The 21,166-nt window shown below is 38.1% G+C and overlaps 1 protein-coding gene across 24 annotated transcripts in view; it reads left to right on the forward strand.

Annotated features, from left to right (window-relative positions):
• The window catches only part of FOXP1 (forkhead box P1), a 627,940-nt gene that overhangs the window by 278,930 nt on the left and 327,844 nt on the right, over positions 1–21,166 (forward strand). For 18 of the 24 annotated variants that reach the window (XM_059879649.1, XM_059879647.1, XM_059879650.1 and 15 more), the window contains one exon: positions 8,433–8,493. The gene's annotated coding sequence lies outside the window, so the exon portion shown is untranslated. Of the gene's footprint in view, positions 1–1,695; positions 2,440–8,432; positions 8,494–9,865; positions 9,944–14,609; positions 14,701–21,166 lie in introns of those variants that run through there. The other 6 variants (XM_059879656.1, XM_059879646.1, XM_024982686.2 and 3 more) reach the window with 6 other exon arrangements.

Here is a 21,166-nt window from a genome sequence, read left to right on the forward strand (position 1 = left end):
CATATGAAAAGTCAGTGACTCTGAATCCATCTGTTGTTATTATTTTCCACTGATAATTGGCTTGAACAATGAAATGTCTGTGTCTGCAGCCTTTGAAACTGTACACCCTGTTTATTTTCTGGAGGTCTGACTGCAACTCCTCCCCCGTCCCCCATTTTCCCCTCTTCTTTCTCTCTCAAGCTTACAGTGAGTGGCACTGGTGTGAGGATGACATCTTTGACTCTCTGCATCAGTATGTGTCACTCAGCATCTGAAGCTTGCGTACGGATCTTTGTCACAGTCTCTACGTCTGTGTTGTTTGCTCGGGGATCCAGCACTGTGGTGGCAAAGAGCTTAGCTGGGGCCACAATGCATGGATCCCTTACCTGGACTGTCGTCTTTATTTCACTGTCCTCATTAAAATATTAATTTCGAGGACAGTATCTAATACCTATGGAATTAGATACTACCTATAATTGTATAATATATTCAGTTGCATCCAGGTTTGCACGATACAGAGCATTAATATTGGATTCCACTAACAGCATTTCCATTAGCTTGCTCAACCAGTATGAGATATAGATGAGCTGGGAAGCATAACTACCCGCCAGAACTGCCAAAACAGTCATTAGAAGCTCCATTGGGATGGACAAAGGCTTTTCTCACAGTGATATACTGATTAAATTTTGTTCTATGGTTTATTTGCATCAGGGTTAGATCACTATCCTCTATGAAAGTGGGTTATCTAACACCTGACTTGGAAGGTCATTTCAAGACAAAACAGGGAAAGGAATAGCATCTTCAGTTTCCTTGGGACCCCCTCTTAAAGAACCTGTTTTATTTTGGGGGGCTTTGGGAATTTTCAGATTTTCTCTTTGTGTTATACTGTAATACATGTTTAAGACTGGCTTTTTGGTTTGTGACACAATTTTTAAAAATCTTTTCAGTAATATTCTCTTCCTTTTGGGGCAGAATGATATAGCTAGGAAACAGCGTGGTGTTAGTAAAATAAAACTCACTTTGAAAATAGAAAGCCACTTTGTTATTTCCCTTAGCTGGCATAATTATGGTGCATCCTCTGAGGCTCTGAAAAATCTGTGACCTACCCTCTTTTTGGTCCAATAATAATATAGATACATCCTATAGAACAGCAGTGTTAGATCTGCCCCCAAAGTCATGTGTGGCATTAAAAGGAAGTAGGCGAACATAATCTTATTTATGTCTCAATCGAAATCATTTAATACTGCAAAAGTTATTAAAAAATAATTAAGTTACTAAGACCAACACGTAGCTGGAACATGCAGTCAGAGGTTAGAGGTGAGTGCGAGTTAACTCCATAAGCTGAGAAAATGCAGTAGTGAATTCCTAGCGCCCGCATGTTTTTCCTCATGTTTAAATTCCTCGGTTCTAAGGACAAATTATGTTGAGGTATGGCGTATTTTCTGCCGAAATGGAGAAAATTGTTGACTGTAATTATGTTATTTAATTGAAATTATAAGTGGTTGAGGCCACTCAGTTAAAAGCATTCTTTCTAATATATGGGTAATGTTTTTAAATGAGTGGTCATGGATTGATGACATTTGAAAGGCAGACGTTTGGGGTGTATTTTTGGAAGACTCAAATTATTTTTCTTAAATCATTAGTAAACTATAAACAGTGTAAAGGGATACTTTTTCTTTTTTTTTTCTCTTTAATTAGATATGAATGAATATTATATGTGAGAGCATATATGTGTATATGCCTGTACATATTTGTGTATGTATGTATATATTTTATATATGAAAATATTTATACATAGATGAGACAGATTTTTCTGTAGGTACAGACTCACAAGGATTGGTTTATAATGGGGCAAATCAGAGAAACAAGAGGTGTATTTCTGACCTTAAACTGTGGCTGAAAAATATGTTGATTATTTAAACCTCTCTTTGAATAAACTCCACTGCTGTGTCTTAAGCCAAGTTCTTTTTGGAGTAGCTGGAGATAACCCTGCATTCCCCCCACCCCAGCCCAGCCCAGCCCTATACTCCCCCACCTGGGGGTGAGTTCTTAATTACTAATGAATGCAATTCATTTTAATTGTTATTATAGCAACAGAACGTTTAACTGTCTCCTGTTTAGTCCTTGTCCCCTTGGAACAGGCGGTGTCTCCTGTCAGAGAGAGGACAGGTAGAAGGCACAGCGGGCGTCTGATTGAGCCAGTTATTCATTTGCTGAGTGTTTGTGTTTATGCAAAGGGGCCTCTTCCTGCATATTTAATCTAGAGTAAGGCAGTGGCTTTTGTTGTGTTTAGCCCACATACCTTCAGTCCCTGCTCACACTGCCGCCAGCCCTGGAGCCCCGGGAGCCCGCAGGCTTCCCAGCGCCTGCACTTTCTCCTTCACCAACTCTCAACTTTCTTCCGTTGTGTGAAAATTGCCTCTCCGGCTCCTTAAAGCTTCCCTTCCTCACCATGAACGGGTAAGTGTGTGCGAAGCCAAGGCTCATACTTTTGTTTCGTTTTCCAAATGTTGAGAGGCTACTTTGCCGCTTTTCTGATCCTGGTTCCTGGGCCGTTTGTCAGTTGTTGGCGGTGTTGAAATAGACAAGTACAGGTGCCTCCTAGGAAATGTGGCTGAAATGTTCGACTGGCAGAGAGAGGCTCTTGGGAACTAGGGGTTGGGGTGGGGGGGCAAAAAAGGGAGAGAGAGAAAGAGAGAGAGAGAGAACAGCTTTATTATTCTTTGTCCTAATCCTGTTTTGTAACTATCCTGGAGATAATGCTGCCATTGTTTGCTAAAAGCTTTCAAACAGTGTGCAAGACCGAACTGTAAGAAAGCAGTGAAACTCTGCCGCTGTATTGTCTATACCCAGGCCAGGGTCCTCCCCGAAGGTCTGTGCCGGAATAGGAAGGGTTTTCTTCAGTGGAAATCGAATCGGCTCTTCATTGATATTAATAGCACACTGGAGATGTTGGCCGTGCTGCTCAGAGAGGCGGTTGGGAGGGAAGGAAATCTGATCTTGCTGGGGGGAAGATGACAGCCTCTTGGCCCCACAGTGGAGGAGACATCCATCCAGGCTTAGCCTGCATAATGGCATCCTGGCTTAACTGTTTGCTCTAGGAATTTTAATCTTGAACTGTTTGTTTTACTATCTGGGGTCTTGCTAGTTTTTGTTCCTGTACTGTCTTTAGAAAGCACGATATTCAGAGTCTCATCCAGTCTTTTTAAAAGTGAATTAAGAAAAAGAAAAAGGCATACACTGTGCCCTTTGATCATTCTGGGGAATGGTGGTAGAAATCGTGTGATAATTTCAAAAATAAATTGCCACAGTTAAGAAGGATGAGCCGTCCAAGGGAAGATACGTCCTATGTAAAGATATTTCAGAGACTAGGAATTGTGTCCAGGGTTGGAAAGGAGTCTTCATTGCCAGTTAACTGTTGCCTCTGTCTGAGTAACTCTTTTCAACAGAAGAGTGTGCTGTTCCCCCGCAGGTTGGAAACTGAGAATTTAAATAAAATTTCATCAACCTTATTAAAATATGTAGGGACTTGGATCTTCATAGGTACAAATCAGTCTCGAGACTTAGAAACATTTATTAACAGTGAGGCTGCTGAAGGTTTTTAATAATAAAATTACAAATACCTTATCTAATTGTAAGTATATGACTTTTATGCTCTGTTTTTAAGGGGAAAAATACTTTTTTTAAATGAGGAAAAGTAACTCCGTCAGAGCACCTTCTGTGATTAGCGCTATTGTATTCTTAAATTTTGATTGATAGAGATAATAGTTTTCACTTAAAAATACAGACAGGTACTTTAACTTTCCATGACAATAGCTATTTGCATTTCTTTTATCTTTTTGTTTAACATTTGTGGGGGTTGGGACGGATTTGATTATTAACTCTTATTGCACACACTCAAGGTAAATCTAAAACAAAGGCTTTGTTAGAGCTTCAAAGAGAAAACAGCAAATATTGTTTTTAGGTTTCAACATTTAAAGCCTGCTAAAGGATACCTATAAAATATTTTCACATGACCATGACCAGGGTTTTACTTTCCTTTAAGGTAAGAGAGTGGTTTTTTCTAAATGAGATGGGCCAACGTGGAGTTGCTGGGGGGCTGCCAGCCTGAAGTCATTTCACGGGCAAGCCTCGCCAGGTTCGCCTGCGCCATGTGGCTTACTTCATATAGAGTATTTTAGATTTTTCTTATGAGAATGGACCCAAAAGTCAGTCCCTCTGATTTAGTTGAGGGTTCCAGATGGTGGGAAGAAAGGAAGCAAAATGTTCCTCGCAGCAATAGGAAGGGACAGTGGGTAGTGATGGAGCCACAGTGGTAGATTTCTTTGACAGAGAGAAGAAGAAAGGACGTGGTCCTTGTAAACCAGCAAACCTGGGTGATGGCCAAGGTCGCCTCTGGTCCCGGAGGTCTCTACTACACAGTAGTTTTCCTTTTCTTTCTTTTCTAATTTTCTTCCTTCCTTTTTCCCCTAGGTTTACTCTCCCTGTTTTTCTCCCTTCTTTTCTTCCTTCATTGCTCACTTTTCTTTCCCTCTTTCTTCCCTCTTTCTTTCTGTAAATGTGACTCAGTATTTGAAATATTTAAAGCAGGAGGGGGGTGCAGAAACACTTTGAGATTGTTTTCTAAGTGGATTTTCTTGTCTTGAATGCAAAAAAGTGAAGTGACCCTTGTGTTATCATTTTTCAGCTAGTCGAGTTTGTACTGAGATAGCTCTGTTGTTCTAGGACATCTTTGAAAAGCAAGACAGAAAAGCCCACATGAGTTAAGATTTATGGGTTAAAGAGACCAGTAATCTCTTGGAAATAGGCCCCTTGAGACTTTCTGTTTTCTCAAATGAAGTATATGTCATTTCATGGAGATATCTGGAAGGATGGAAGGTTTGAAACATGCTTCTGGACTTCAAGAGGAGGTTGCTCTAACCAGAGGTGAAACTCCTAACTGCCACCTTCATCACGGGGCAGGAGCTGGTGTTCACTATCCCTGCATGTCAGGGACACTGACACACAGTAGGTTCTCAACTGGCAGTCACTGGATTGAAGGTTGAAATGAAATACGGTGGCTGTCTTTCACAGTCTCTTGTATACTTGTACAAAATAATACAATGCTGAAATCCTGATGCATAGCATTTCCTTGAGCTTCCATGAAAGAAGAAGGATAAATATTTTTAATGGGAAAGCACAGAGCATGTGCTGTTCATTTAGCTTCCTGTGAAATAAAATCACACATCCACGTTTACCTGTACCTCTGTTCCAGCGAGGCTCTACCAATTGGCAAAATCACATTTGTTAAATTAGGGGTCAGATATACTCATATAAATTATGCAATTGAAGCACTGTATTAAAAGGGGGCTACAGAGTAAAATTCCTAATGGAGAAATAGGGGGGAATTGGGGAGGTAGAGCAAGAAGAAGGTGCATTAGTCTTCTAGCGACCTCAGCTGAAAAGTCATGTCTTGGTCAAGGTCTTTATGGTCATCAAACAACTTTAGGTAAATACATTACCGCATACAGTAGTTAAGAAACCACACTTTGAACAGTTTCTGTTGTCACAGGATCTTGCCTGTATGGAGAATGACATGGAAAAAAAAAGAGTAATTTCTATTTACTGTATTCCTGGTTCACTTTTAAAAACCTAAAATTAATAGGGAACTTGAGAAAGAGGGGAAAAGAAAAAAATGAAATTTATTTTTCTGACTCTTTTGAGAGCTGACAAGTGGGCTGGAGGGCAATATTTTTCTTTTAGCTCTCTTTTTTTTTAACTTAAAAGCATTACTTAATAATTTTATTTTCATTTTGGTGCCTTTGCTGCTGGTAAACATGCAGATATGTATTTGATATATTTAATGAGGCATAGTGTTGTGTTTTTTTTTTTTTTTTTTAATAGCAGTTTTGGAAACGGAAGTTTTATGTTTTTGAAAAAATGAAATGCAGATTTTTCTCCTAGTTGTTGATTTCTGATTCTTCTAGGATAGTAATGATACAGACTCAGACCCCAGTACTACTCCCTAATTTTCTTGTCTGTTATATCGACACATTTCATTTAATTTAGCATGATGGCAAACAGCTGTTGAACTATTAATCTTTTCTCAGCAAAGCTGGAAAAATATCTTTTAGATTACTTTGCTAATGTATACTAAAAACTAAAATCAACAGAAATAAATTAATGCGTGGTCAAATGTACAATACATATTAAAATTTTTGGAACTTCAAAATGGAGGAAAATAGGGTTTGTATTCCACTCCCAGTTTTTTTGTGTCTAAGTAAAAATTAAATGTAGCCAAATTTATGTTACTTTAGTGATTACAAGAGGGAGGGTCAATTGTATGATATTGTTATTATTAACTTTTGTTTCCTCTGGGGGAACATTACAGATCTGTGAGGGGGAACCAGCGTATGCCTTGGCTCTGTGTTCACTTACCCATCTGTGTAGATAGGCAAGTAGAGAAGCAGACTCAGTACTTACCTGGAAATGTTCTGCAGGTTTGAATACAACACTCGAGATAACTTTATTCAAAGTAGGCATTTTCAGCAGTTTTTAAAATTAAATTTTAATAAGGTACCGGAGAAGGCAATGGCAGCCCACTCCAGTACTCTTGCCTGGAAAATCCCATGGACACCAGGCCTATATAATCTTTGCAATGCAATCTTATCTGCATTGCAAAGTCTGATACTAGAGACCCAACTGCCAAACATGCAAAAATAGATGCAACTCAATAGACAAACATGAAAATTAGTTTAGAGTGCACACGTTGGAGAACATCTCAAGTAAAAGGGAGGGAGAAGGGCATTCTTGCCTTGAATTGAGTAGGGTCTGCCAGAGTTCACTTACTTTCCATTTAAGATCTGATGAGTGGTGGAAGTGGAAATTGCTCTTGTGAGAGATGGTCTCCTTGCCTCTTGTCTAATGAGCTCTTCTTATTGGCGTGGGGTGGGGCTCTGTAGATCACAGTATTACCTCGAGGACCAGACCATCACTGCTTTCTCTCTTTTTTTTAAATCACCGTTTGCCCTCTAACCAAGTTCTCATCCCTGGAGAAACCAATCCCTGGTGACACACCTCAGCAGTAAAGCACACGATTTTCATTTTCAATTTGAATTGTTTTGTGTCAAAACAAAAAGATTTGGGGCAGGTTGCAAAATAGTAATTTCAAGTCCCAGAGCTTAGGGTTTTCCCCCACCCAAATGGTGAACATTTATGGTGAAAACCTCCAATTTCCTCTTACAGTAAACATGAAAATTATGATTTCACTCAGAGCCTGCATTTTTTCCCAATCTTAATGGCAAGAATCTGCATACACTTGCTTGTGGAAATGTCATAAATTGGCCTCCGATCAATTCCTGAAAGATAGTACACACCAAAGTACCACTTTCAAATTTTTAGCCCTAGTGAAATAGGATTTAACTCTTCTCAATGATGTTTGCCTTTCTACATTCAGGGCCAACAGCCGAGCGATGAGCAGAGATATATTCTGTATAAAATTTTAACTACTTCATTACATATTGTTCTGAAGAGTAAGCAAAAGGATATTAACATTTCAGTAAAAGAATGGTATGATTTTAACATCTTAAAAAAAAATTATATGAGCATTTGGTCAACTGATGTGGAATGAATCCTGTACCCTGTTAGTAACTTGATCTAAATTAATAAACAAATGTTTTTCTTTTCACTTGTGCCATATGTTGATCCCAGTTACATGGGCAGAAAGAGGCAGCTTGTAATGTTTCTTAAAGGATTATACACTGTTTTGCATAAGGGAGTATGCAGATGCAGGAGTTAGATGTCTTCTGTGCTTTCTTTGTGTTTTAGGAAACTTGATTTGAATTGTTTATTTCATCTGACATGAACCGTTTTTATTGAACTGAGTAGATCTGGTAGATATATTGTAAGTGGAAAACATTGTGAGAACAGCTTTCACCCACTGATGACCCCCCAAACCCCTCCCCAAGCTGAAAATTGTGGTGCTTTTATTCATTTTGAAAGGTCCAGAGTGGCATAAAGCATCTTGTCTATAAGAACTAACTCACTTGCAAGGGTGGGTGGGTGGCGGGGGGAGGATCTGTTTTAATGAAATTAGAGATGTTGTGAATGTTAACCAAACAGAGACAGGTTCAAGTAGCAGTCTGGTTTCCCAAAGCAAAGGCCTATGACTCACAGGTTATTCCACATGAAATAAATGGATAGACAACAAGATGAGAAAGAGTTCGTAAGCAAAATGCGAAATGTTTCACCTTGACTTTTCCAACATCCAAGTTTTTGTTATTGTCTTGAAGAGCTCAAAGGCACATGGTCTGGTAAGTGGAGGTCTTGGCACTGATTTTTGTTAACTCTGAGTGTCTTTTGCCATTAAATAAAATTGAGTTCTTTCGTTGTTTATCTTGCGTCTCTCCCAGGCAAATAGGTGGTTGCTGCTTTGTCTTGACTTTCAGATTTTTGATATTCTCTTTTGTTTTCAGGGTAAGAAGTGACCTTTTGAGGTGACTGTAACAGAAGATTGCTTTGCAGAAGCCAAAAAAGGTAAATGCAAATATAATTAGTGGAATTACGTTAAGGACTCTATCTACTGCCTTCTCGGCATCTTAATTCAGTTCTTTTCAGATCTCCTAATTATCAAATTTGCATGTATTTATTTGTGTAAGTACGTATGTAGCGTATTTTTGGAGGCCTTTAAAGAAAAGATTGCTCTTAAGAAATGGTTCACATAGTCACATTTTCCCCTCTAAATATTATCAAACTTTTCCCCTGTTTATGGGAGTTAACCTCTTTTTTTTTTTTTTTTGGTAGTTGACTTGGTAGTTTTGAAGTCAGGAAGGAATATTCACATCACAAAAGTGGTGATTCATAAAATTAACATGCTGCAAATAGGAGTAACGCATGTCAGTGTGTTGTGCTGAAGTGGTGTCATCCGATGGATGTTCATCTGGCGGCTTTATAATCACCTTCTTTCAGAAATTAATAGTCAGGCACCATAGCAACGCGTCGTGTTGATGTAACTGCCGTGTGGCGTGGGGCATGTCCCTGTGATGTCAGTGTTCAGCTGCCTTGTTCTCTTGACCTTACTTGAAAATCAAATGAGTACTTGATTTTAAAATTAGAAGTTTTCAGAGAGACTAATGTAGGTTGATGAATTAAAGCTAAATTAAATTTTCTCAAACTCACTTTTGGGAGCAGTGGTTTAAAAAAAAAAAAAAAAAAAAACACTCTGGTTAAAATGGTTATGGAGGCTACATATTTGTTTTTTTTGTTTGTTTGTTTTTGATACCCAAAGTATCTCCCCATTGAAGGCAGGGGTCACCTCACTCAAGTTGTTCTTGCAGGTCATTTTTAAGTCTGATGTTTCTTAAGGAGCAAGCGTCTTCATTTTATTTTTGAATCTTGTCCAGTGGTATTTCCATTTGACTAAGTAGATTTGTGTCAGTGTTAAAACAGGTTACTTGCCATCCTGGTTGCACAAAGCCTTTGTTTAGATCTTACCAACTTAAAGTTTATGAATTTGTAAGATACAGACTTCTTTACTTTTTAGTTGAGCAAGGTTTTTTGTGAAACTTTCATAATGTGAAGATTCTTAGATCGGTCTTGTTTTTAATCTTACTCAGGGCTTGGGGGTTCTAGAAGGTATTATGAAAGTAGGAATTTATTTTTCTAGTTGCGTTCTGGCACATTTCATTTGGACTGAAAAGTCCAACCAGCTTGCCTCATTTCAAAATCTTTGTTGTTTAATTTAAACTGTGTGGTAAGCTCCTAATTGTCCTCCAAGGAGGATATAGTACCTTTCAGATGTCCCAGCATGGGAAGGGGTGATTCCAACCAGTAATTAAGGTTATCAAGGCATACCTAGAGTATTTTTCGGCAAAGCACTTCCCAGTTTCCCAATCTTCATCTGTTTCAGGGATCTGCGACTTTTTTCTGCAAAGGGTCATCCAGCCAGTGTTTCCTGTTGTTTCATCTGTGCCTCGGCGGCTGAGTTGTATGTACATTGTGTACTGTCTCTGATCCCTACAAGATCTCAGACCAGAGTGTTGCTTGTTCAAATCCATGCCAGGTGCTGGACTCATTTCATGCTGGTAGCAAAAGTTTCTCGTGAAACTAAAGATTAAAGCTGAAAAAGTGGTTGAAAATAGAAAATATTTACCTTGAGAATGAGTTATCCCTACAGCTCCAAAAATGGACTTAATTAATAGGTTTTCATTGTTTTATTCGAATTTATGTATTCAGATAAATTTATAATTTATCTGTAAGCATAAATTATTTTTCTCCTGGCTTATGTCTTTATGATGAATATGCTTACACCCATAACCTGAAAATATTTGAATTTGGATAGAATAATTTTTCTCAGTTTCATGATATTGTTAAAGATATTGTGAGTCAAGGGCATGTTTGAGGGAAAGGAAACTTTCCAGGAATGTGTCATTACTGTTGACAAAGAGAGGTAGTCCATAAGGAGGAAAAAATGCTTCTTTGTAAGTACTGTCAAGAACATGGTGTCCTGCAAGTCAGGAACCCCTTGTCAAATTTTAGGACCATAGAAAAATTTTGTCCTTCTGTTGTCTTCTTTCATAAAACAAAGGAAACTGAATAACACATTCATCTAATTATCCTTTTTGTCTTGACAGCTTGGAATCTCAGAGTAAGAATTTTTGCTTAATGGTGGTTTTTTTCCCTAACAACTTCAACTTTTTGTTGTTGATACTTTTTTTTAAGTCAATATCATTTTTCCTGCTCCCTATTAACATTTTATTATTTAACTGTTTTTCTTCAACAATATAAGTTTGGTTTGTGTTTGACTCCATTTTCCATTATATTTTCTTAGAAATAAGTTATATAGACAAATAGTAAGCTGCGTGTACTTTTTTTTACCTTTTATCAAACTCAAGGATCCTTCGAAAACTAATCCTTATATATAAAGGGGAAAAAAAAGATTTGTTAAAAATATAACCTCTTTAAAAATATGTGTAAAATTGGACAGAATGCTTAGTATTTCTTCCCAGTGAATAAACCTTAAACAGAGAGACCACGCTCTTTAAGTGATGTGATGATCACGAAACCAGCACCATCTTCTGCATTACACAGAGGATGTAGATTTCAGATGCCAGGAGTTCCTCGGTCACTGCCATGCTCAAATTTGGAATCTGGGAATCATTAACCATCAGCATAAATACAAGTAAATGTGCCTACACTGATACTCTGGAAACAACTGGTTATATGCAGGAAAGTGGCCAGGCAAATTCTGAAAACCAAAGGAGGCCTTTTTTCACAGTGAGGTTCAGAGTCTGAAGGAGCGTGAATAACTGTCATCCCACTTGGTAGTGATTAACAGTTTCTTCCAAGTAGGTTTGAGTCCTTTACAAAATGGATCTAGTTGCTGGCATTCCTAAAAGGTAGCTGGTAATTATTATAATCCCCACTTTGCAAACTGGGAAACTGATCACATTGAATTAGTAACTTATCCAAGGTCATGTAAAATGTCAAGACTGGAGCTAAAAAGACAACTTGCTGTGGTCACAATTATATTGTGTCATTCTGTCATGGCCGCCTTGGTTTGGTGGTTTAATATACGTATCTATGTCATTTTTTCCCTGCTTCCCCAAACATTCACAATTCACCCATATAGACTTTTGCTAAAACTTAAAATCCAGTTTGTGAAATTCATTGTTTTTGATTCAGTTCTAATTAGCACTGGGAGCAATTGATGATAATTACAAAGCCTGTATAGGTGACAGTTAAATGGTTATTTTTAAACACTGGTCATCTTAAAGCTTCATATTTTGTGTTGGTTCAGTTTTACAGTCAACTAGTTGATGAGAAAGTTAAAAAAAAAGAAAGAAAATATAAAAGAACGTGTAATCATTTCAATTTTTCTTCAACCCCCAATTTGAGCTATTTTTTGTTAGATCAAAGAGTTATAAGTTATCTTTATATACTTCACTCATTGTGTCTTACATGTTACAAATTATTTCTTGGTTACAAATAAAGTTGAAAATAGCTACCCAGCCATTTTCAATATATTCATTGGTTCTTCTGAAAATATATATTTAACGTGATTTAAAACTTTACATAATGACAACAATATTCTGAGTTAAATCCATTCAAAATGACCTCTTTATAACATTCAGCATTTGACTCATTTGCCTGTTCAGGAAGTTGTTATAAAAGACACTGGAAAAGAGTGTTTTCATTGAGCTACCAGCTGACCACACTGGCTGAAATGACTACTCAGTCACTTTAGCTAGGCAGTGAACTCCATTTTATCTCCCCCTCACCCTCAGCCTATTCATGCCTGGGTTGTAACACTCAGGGTAAAGACTAGGCTGATAGAAAGACTCTTGCATACAATGGCTTAAATCAAATAGAAGTTTACTTCCCTGTCTTATCTAACAATCTGACCAGTCTAGCTTGACTGGATGGGTTCTTTCTCTTTTGTGCTTCCCTCCCTTGAGCCTTTGTCCTTATCTATATGGTTGAAATACAGTGAAGTCCAACGGCAAGCAATTTTCTTTGAAGCAAATGATTTAAAAATTGCACACGTCACATCCATTGACATTTAATTGATTAGACTGCGATCATTTCACAAGAAGCTTCAGTGGCTGTTGGGGAATGCCTCTAGCTGGGTAGCCAGGAGCTTGGGAGTATTGGAGAACAGATTTAAGGGGACATTTAGCACTCCAGCAACTTGATTGGCTGAATTGGCCCAACCCAATATTGCATTCCTTCATTCATTCAAACATACATAATATAGATGTATATACTACATATGCTATACATCAATTATTGCTGCAGGTATTTATTGATGACTGTGTGCCAGATGCTAGGATCATAGCACTACATGAGAAGGATACCATCTCTGGCCTCCTAGAGTTTATGTAGCAAAGGGGAGGACAGACATTATGCGTGGTGATGATGACAAGTGTTCAGAAGGGCAGATACTGGTGGTTATGTGAAAGTGTTCTCTTACAGGGAGATCAGGGTGTCCGAGCTTTAGGTATTTTACCATGATATGAAAGCTGTGCTAGACTAATTTGATTTTCTTGTGTGTTTCATGCCAGTGTTGTGGTGAATGTTATCAAGCCTATTAATTTTTTGTTAATAGCTTTATTGAGATATAATTCATACACACTTGAAATGAACCGTTCAGTGGTTTTTAGTATGTTCAGAGTTTGCACCCATCATCACAATTTAGTTTTGGAACAATTTCATCACGCTGGAAAGACACCCCCATACCCATTAGCAGTTACTCCCCTCAACCCAACCCCTGGCAACAACAAATACAAATACCATCAGTAGAGTTTTGCCTCTTCTGGACATTTTATGTACATGGAATCATACAATACGTGGCCTTTTGCGACTGACTCCTTTCCCATAGCATAATGTTTTCAAAGTTCATCCAAAGCTTTAAAATTTTTAACTTTCTTACAATCTCAGAGTTATATGAGTTCTTGCTCCTAAATCCAACAAAATGGTGCCCTGAAATATTCCCTCAAGGGATGGAATCGGGAGAAAATTACTCTTTTCATGTTGTTTGTATTTCCGTAGAAATAGACTTGGCCTCCCAACAGTTAAACTTCAGAATTTAAATGTTTGCATTTTAAGTTAGCTGTTTTTAAACATTGTTAACCATAATGCTAAACTAAGTAACTCTGTAAACAAGAGCTGTCTCTCTTGAATGTTCGTTTCAAAGAAAAAAATTTTAAATATTGATTTCCAGAGAAATATGCTCAATAGAGTTCGTTTTCAAGCAGAAGTCACTTGTTGAAATGTACATGAAGGCATGTTTTGTAGTAAAGACAATATTTGCAACAGTTATCAAGTAGCCATATTTTGCACAGCGAAAAAAGTAAATAACACATGGTTTTAGTCATCTTTTTTAAATGATGTTTTGGCTCTTTCATCTGCCAAGGGCACAAATATCCAAACTGTCCACCTTGAGCATCTTCAGAAGAAGTTATCAGCTTAGTTGAAAACATAACAACTTAACAGAGATGTAGGAGGTATTAACCTTTCTTTGGCAATTCAAAAATCCCAGAGAAAATCTGAAGCTCAGAAATGTGCAAAAACAAAACTCTGTTTAGGGTAGCACATGTATGATAACGTTGACTGCATACTTTGTAGTATCTAGTCACATCTAGGACCTTAAAGGAGTGAACGGTGTACCAACGGTAGAATCCTTGAGTCTGTTTTAAAAGTTGACACCTTCTGCCCAGGGCCGAGTCTGGATTTGAAATTTGATGATGTCTTTTAAAAAGTCTGTTGGTGAGTAGGACTTTTCATAAGTGGCAAGTGAAATTACTCATTTAAGTTTGCACTCTTCTGTCCTTGATCGGAACTGGTATGTCCATGGCCTTCGCATGCAGTGAGAGTGAGGGGAGAGAAAAATGAAAAGCTTGAAGTCTTCATGCTCTGTTTAGGTACACTCTTTTTGAAGTGTGAAGATCATGCAGATTTTCCCTTGAATCTTGTATATTAGCAGGTATATGGTGTATAATTAAAGGTAATTAGGTGTTTTGTTAATTATCTGACCGTGGAGTGAATTATTAAAAAAATATTTTTTTAATTAAAATCTTGCATCATTGGATAGACTGTGATGATTTCAGTTTATAGGTTGGCATGGATCTTTACTTCCTCACTTTTTCCTCCAGGCCTCTTTTTTTCTGGAAGTCAGTATCTCTTTCAAAGGATTGTGAGCAGCCCCTGGAGACCAAAGGAAGTGTCCTAAACCATTCATTACAGGTGACATTCTTTAAAGTTTATTTAGAGCAGTGATTTTCAAAGAGCATATTGGGACCCATTTGTGAGTTAGGAAATCAATTCACTGGACTTTGCCCAAGAATTTAAATGATAGGGTTCAGGATGGGGAGCATGTGTATATCTGAATAAAATCTTTTAAAAAAAAAATAAAAAATAAAATTTAAAAAAAAAAGAAAAAGAAAAAGATCTCCCCCTAAACCTCTCTTCTAGCGAGGAGAGGGAAAAAAACAGTCATGACCTAGTGTGTTAAAAGGTATATTTATAGTAAGTATTTCTAAAATAAAATATATTTAAGTGTAAAAAAAAAAAAAAAGAAAGAAAGAAATGATAAATAGGATAAGTATACAAAGAGTAGAGAAAAATGCAATAGACTAGATCTGCACTGTCCAGTATTGAAACCACTGGCCACATGTAGCTGTTGAGCCCTTGAAATGTGGTTAGCCCAAACTTATGTGCTATAAACTTAAAATCCACAAAGCCTTTTGAAGAATTTGTATGGAAAAAATGAATGTGAACAATTTGAATAATTCTTCTTTAGAGCATCATTTGTATATATTGAAGTAAGTAAAATATTAAAATTAAGTTCAAGGTTTCTTTTTACTTTTCACGTGTGGTTACAATTGCATATGTGACAGGCATTGTATTTCTATTGGGCAGTTTTGCTCAAGCCAGTGGGGAAGAGAGCAGTGAGTGCGACAAGGCCTCTGCTTGTGGCTCTAGGGGGTGTGGACAGGTAGGGAAACATAATAAGTAAATATGAGGTGATAGGTGTGGTGAAGAAAATATAGGCGGTAAGGGAGGTCAAATTGCCGGAGGGAAGGAATTGCAATTGTAAAAAGCGAGGATAAGTCTAACTGAAGCACAGACGTTTGAGCCAAGAAGGCGTGTTCTAAAAAAGAGTAAGTTGGCCACTGTGGCAAAAGTGAAGTCTTCCAAGGGAAAGAGTAGTAGCGGACAAGGCCAGAAATAACATGGCCAGACACAGTAGGGCATTAAGGCTCATTGGACTCTTAGTCTCTTAGTGAAGTAGAGAGCCATGAATGGACTTTGAGATGAGACAGGATTTGAGTCACATTTTAAATGGATCACTCTGGAAGTTATTTTGAAAGTAAATGGTGGGTGGGTGAGGTGAGTGGCGGGGAGATGTGTTAGGAATCCACTGTGATAATCTCAGTGAGATCTGATGGCCAGGATGAAGATGGCAGTAGGAAGTGGTGGGAATTTGTGAAATCTTAACACATGTGGTTTGATATTTAAATTTTGAACTTATCTAGGAAGAATCCAAGGAAGTCCTGGTAAAATAGATGTGAAGTTTGAAAACAGTTACATAGTGGATGACTCCCAAGATTTTTGTCTTAAGTGATGGGGTAGTATCAACTGATGGATTGTTTGTAGTAATTAAGAAAGAAGTCAGAAGACTGAGGACTCTCAGTTTAAGCAACTTCTGAAAGGATCAGGCTGCCATTAAGAGAAACAGGGAAGCCTGTGGGGTGAGGGTTGATGGTATGAAAGGAGACAGTTCTTTAATTTCACTTTTTAAAGATGGTAAGGTGGACTTCTTTCAGGACCATTGTGGTAGGTGTAGGGAATACTGCAGTGAGATTTTACAGGAGAGAGAAGATGTTGAGCTCACCTCTACATACAACATGGGCAAGTGAGAATTTATAGCCAAAGAGTTAGGGGGTGGCAGGGGGTCAGTAGCTGAAAAGTTTCTGGAAAGAAAACATCAGGAGTAAGGGGGGATTCTGGGTCAACTGCTCTAACAAGATCTTGCTAAAGATAAACTAGGGTGACCCAACATCTCCTGGGGGATGGTGGAGAGTGAGGAACCCTATCGGATCTCTAATCCAGTGGTTTAGATATTAAATATGCATAAAAGGCAGGGGTAAAAGGAGATGTAAACTTAAATCTTGAACTTAAAATGTAGTCTTTAATCATCTAAAGTACCTCAGAGCTTGGTGTGGTTACCCTGGTCTCTAGATTAGTAAAGTACTAGGAGGGGCACATGAGTCTGTTACCTGTACCTTATACTAATATAGGTAGTCTTTGATGAGTTCATCTGTCTTTCACATTAACTAAGAGCATCAAAGATTCTGGCTCATTCAAAAATTCAGAAACAGTTGAACATTTTCGAGATTTCTAGGCTGATCCCAAATCTTCGAGCATCTAGGAAATTATAGGTAAAATAATGAAAAACCTATATTTTCTCTATTTAGATACTAACTACCATTAAGGGGGTTATTGGGTGAGGTAAGAATATCCCCTCTTTGTGGAAGATGATGAATGTACTTCTCAATTTGTTTTCATTATAAAATGGCATTAAAAGAAATTAGAAGAGCATGAAAATATAGGAAGAAAAATTTCACGGGTGACCTCATCTAAATAGTTCAGCATTTATCTTCAGCCTGCAGCGTTCTGTATGTACAGATTTGTTGATATGTACTTGTACTGTATATACTGTTTTGTTTCCTGCTCTTACCCTTAAAGTATCATGAGTATTTTCCCAAGTTATCACTGTTACCAGTTTAGTCGCTCAGTCATGTCCAACTCTTTGCAACCCCATGGACTGCAGCACTCCAGGCTTCCCTGTCCCATTAGGGACAGATATATCCTGGAATAGATATATCACTGTTATATCTCAGTCTTACTTTTAGGGTACCTCAGTGATTTCCACTGTTGTGTTATCTGTTCCTGCAATGATGGATCTTCTGATTTCCTCCAGTTATTAATGATGGCTAGTATGCCTGTGTAGGATGTGTCAAGATAGCTCAGTATCTTGAATTAGTCTTATAAATACGATATTGGAATTGCAGCTTATCACTCATTTCTCCCTCTACTTTTAAGTAATATTAACATTAATCTGAGGCACATGAATCAGCCCCTAGCATCGACTACATGTATTTTCCATAATGAGGTACATTTTGCATTAACTTCAATTTCAACATTTCTGGACTTTAAGTTGCTCGACATTTTTCTTTTCTGATCTGAATCATCTCTTGATATTTTTTCACTTTAGCAACTTGATTTGCATCATGGGAGCAGGGGACTTTGCATTCTTTCCAGGGGCAGCCATTCATCCTCTCATTGTTGTGTTATCCCAAACATCATTCCTTCTCTTTTCCCAGAACAGCCGTGAATTTACTTGGTCTGGATTTGTATCTCCAAAATTTGTTTCAGTTGAGTTTTGGTCCAGGTTACCCAGGAAAACTCAAATGTCTTGACAGCTTTTAAAGTATAAAAGTTTTAAGTTTTCTTGCATGCCAGACCTTAGCAGTATTGTCGTTAATTGTTTAGGCAACAAATATTTATTGAGTTCCTGGGAGGCTGACTGTGTGTTTGAAATTGAGCTGTGTATCTCTGTCCTTTGTAGCCATTCCCATGTCTAGTCTTTAGATTCGTAGCTTCAGAGAGAACCAAGAAACGTTAGCCTTCTCTAGTCCAGTCTTTATAAGTTATTGGAGATGAAACTAAGACTCAGATAAGGAAAACGATGTTCCCCCATCAATTGTGTAATTGTAGCGATGTTGGGAGTCCTTGTCTCTTTTAATATACCTCTTCCTCCCTTTTATGATATAATATCAAAAACAAGTGGAAATATTAAAATTTCATTGTTAAAAAGTTCACTGTTAAAAAAAATAGACTTCATGAAAACCAAAATGTATTTTTTATGTGGATGGCCCTTTCTTAAATTTCATTTCCAATGCACTTTCCTTTTTCCAGCTATTGTAGGGAAATTAATAGCCTTTACAAATGTTTAAAAACATGAAATATGAAAAGGATCATCTAAATATGTTTATTTGAGAAAATGTCCACTTTCATGTTCTCTTCCCCTCCTACCTGCTTCCACCTCTCCTTCCCCTTCCTCCTCATCCTTCTTTCTTTTCTTCTGCCGCCTTCCTTCTCTTCCTCCTTATTCCTTATAGCCCCTTCCTCTCTCTCCCTCTCTGTGTCCTTTATTTTTATACAAGGATATTTAATGAGTGTGTGTGTAATGTTAAAATGTTTCTGCCAGTTGACAACTAGTGGGAAATGTTTAAATAGTTGAGTATTTTACATAGCATGAGAATTTAGATGGCCACTGTGTCTCTTTCTGACTGGTCATCCCAGTGAGCCACTCCCATGCCACATGTGTTTTTCCAAAGACTGAGACACAAAAAAGAACAGTAAGATGTGTTGGTCATTGTTTTTGAAGTTCAGACCGCATAACTGATTGGAACTGCTTAGCTCTGAAATCTTGTTCCCCCTAGTTCCGGAATGGGATTGACATCCTCTCTTTATTTTCTTAAATAGGATAAAAATACATAAAGACCAATGTAGAATTGTCATCTGGAAGGGTCATATCACTTCATTAGTTTAATTCTCATAATGTTAGTGGTAATAGAACATAGAATAGACAGTTCTTATGAGCTTCATTTTTTTTTCTTTTTTCTGATTACAAGTATAAAAACCAACTCACTATAGGGAATTGTAGAAAAGTTGACCAAATAAAAAAGTAAAAGTAATCTAGAATCCTGACTCTGGGAATAACATATAGTTTCTTTTTTCATTTGATATACATATATTTAACATAACTGCAGTATATAGAATTGTGTATTTTTTTAAGTTTAGCATTACATGGTAAACATTCTCCCGTGTCATGAAGACATCTTAAATGACTGCATACTAATCATTTTTTTGTATATAACAAAATTTCATTCTTCTTCAGTGTTGAGTGTGGGAGTTGTTTCCAATTTTTCTGTAATATGTTACAGTGGGCATATATGTGCAGAAATGTTAATCAGTTTCCATTTCTTTAGATATGGTCTACAGGGGGAAATTTCTTTAGATATATTCTATAGGGGCAAATTCCTATAGGAGAAGTCTTGGAATTGTTACAGATTTTCTATATATGCTGTCACTGTACATTTCAAAATGCACCAATTTGTTCTTCTGCTGATACTGAATGAGAATGTTTATTTCACTGCAATTTTGCCAACACTGAGTTTCAGTATTTTTTATTATTGTCATTTAAGTTGTAGAAGAAAAAAAGTATACCTCATTTTTTCTCTTGTTCAAGTCTATTGTTGCAAATGAAGTCTAGAAGTTTTGTTTCTTGAGACTTTATATTTCTTCTTTTAAATTTTCATAGCTTGGGAATCAGTCAGGGTTTGTAGGACTAGGGATGGGGAATCCAAGGTGCTGGGCAGCTAGAGAAGGGATCCTGTCATTGGAATGTTACTTGACCATTGGTTCTTATGCCAGAATGTACAGAGTTAGTTCACCAAGTGCTGTGTTGTAGTGAGTGTAAAATACTGTAAGACCAGACCATTGGCATTCTGATGCTCCGGAAATCCCGTGGAGAGATCTGGGGCTCACAAGCTTTTCAAAAACTTTGATGCTCTGAGTTTATTCCTTTATTCCGTAAATAATTATTGAGTACTTACTTATTCCTGGAGGTACTGGGGACAGCAGGGAATATTTGGTAAACCAAAAAAGGAAACTTCTTCTGTGAATGAGGTGGATATACCTCACTGATTAATGGTGAGCACAAATTGACAGATCTGCATAAAGGACTCAGCACAGTAAGAGCAACTAGCTGCTGCTCATCTTACTGTTTCTGCTAATGCTCTGGTATCATCAGCATCTCACATTAAAAACCACAAAACAGTGTTCAGCCAGGTCCTATCTCCAGCCCCCTTATCACACATCGGATAGTAGGGCCTGTATTCCCCAGCCCGTGAAGCTTCTGTCCATTTCTTTTAGTCCCTTCACTCAGTGTACTAGTATCTTCCAGGTGCTTGGTTCCAGAAGTTTCCAGAGAAGCATGGCTGTGTCCAGCTAAACAGTAAGATTCTGGGGACAGCCCCAGGGGCTTCAGGGAGCCCCTCCCATTTCCCGCAGTTTAGTAGGAATGTTGCCGACAGTTGAGCTGCAGAAGGGAGTGGGGCGGTGGCAGTTACACCCCGTGCCCCGGGTGTTTGCTCTGTTCGTCTGTAAGCCCAACAAGCTGGTTCTCCTCAACTCTGAATCTGCAGATTAAAACTAAATGCGCGCACACACACATACATACATACACTCCTCCTCCTCAAGACTTGCCGCACTCAGGGCCGGTGGAGGACAGGCAGGCCCCAGGCCAGGGCCACTGGGCCCTCCTTTGGCTTTCCCCACCGCCCAGAGCGCCCTTGGAGCCTGTGCTCCTGTCTGGGTGCTTGCTGGCTTGCTGTCATCATTGGTGCAAAACATGACCAGTTTTAAATGGAAAAAATAAACATTTCTGATGCTAAAGTGAGGAAGGGGTAGCTCTTTGTTTCAAACCAGTATGTCCCCCCACTCTCACCGCCAAGAAGCGCGGTTTGGGAGAGGCTGTGTCTGACTTAAGATGTGTCAATTCTAGGGCCTGTTTCTGACTTGCTCGCTCATAGGTTCCCACAGGGGACAGTGAAAGGCCCATGAAGATCACAGAAAGGAC

The sequence above is a fragment of the Bos taurus genome, chromosome 22, assembly GCF_002263795.3.
Source record: "Bos taurus isolate L1 Dominette 01449 registration number 42190680 breed Hereford chromosome 22, ARS-UCD2.0, whole genome shotgun sequence".
Classification (NCBI taxonomy): domain Eukaryota; kingdom Metazoa; phylum Chordata; class Mammalia; order Artiodactyla; family Bovidae; genus Bos; species Bos taurus.